This window comes from Pundamilia nyererei, unplaced genomic scaffold, assembly GCF_000239375.1.
Source record: "Pundamilia nyererei isolate P.nyererei 1_Seehausen unplaced genomic scaffold, PunNye1.0 scaffold00001, whole genome shotgun sequence".
In the NCBI taxonomy this organism is placed as follows: Eukaryota; Metazoa; Chordata; class Actinopteri; order Cichliformes; family Cichlidae; genus Pundamilia; species Pundamilia nyererei.
In genome coordinates this window covers 4263753-4264140 of record NW_005187402.1, presented here as the reverse complement: position 1 = coordinate 4264140, position 388 = coordinate 4263753, and positions in this window count along the sequence as shown.

The window sequence follows — 388 nt, the reverse complement described above, 5'->3', positions numbered from 1 at the left end:
GGAATATACGAAATGATCATTTTGCAGAGTTAGCACACAGTGATGGAGGTTGAGCCTCATGGAGGACCCGAAGAGCCACGAGCATCGAAATAAAGGATTTTGTGCTTCAGTAATGAATTGTGCAATAAAATATGCATTAGGAAATCCATTTAATATATTTTTTATTTCGTTAAACATTACTAAAGTAATTTGTGATTTAATAATTTCATTTAAAATAAAGGTACAAGAATAAAATTGCATAATTAAGATTAAGGAACTGACTTCCCAGCCCAGGGCTTTGGAGCGTGATGTCACGGGGGTGGGCGTGGAAAGGATTTTGGCCCGAACCGCCATTTTGGGGGTCTAAGTGAAAAAGGAGCGAAAGCATAGCCATGGTTCGTCCTTGCTG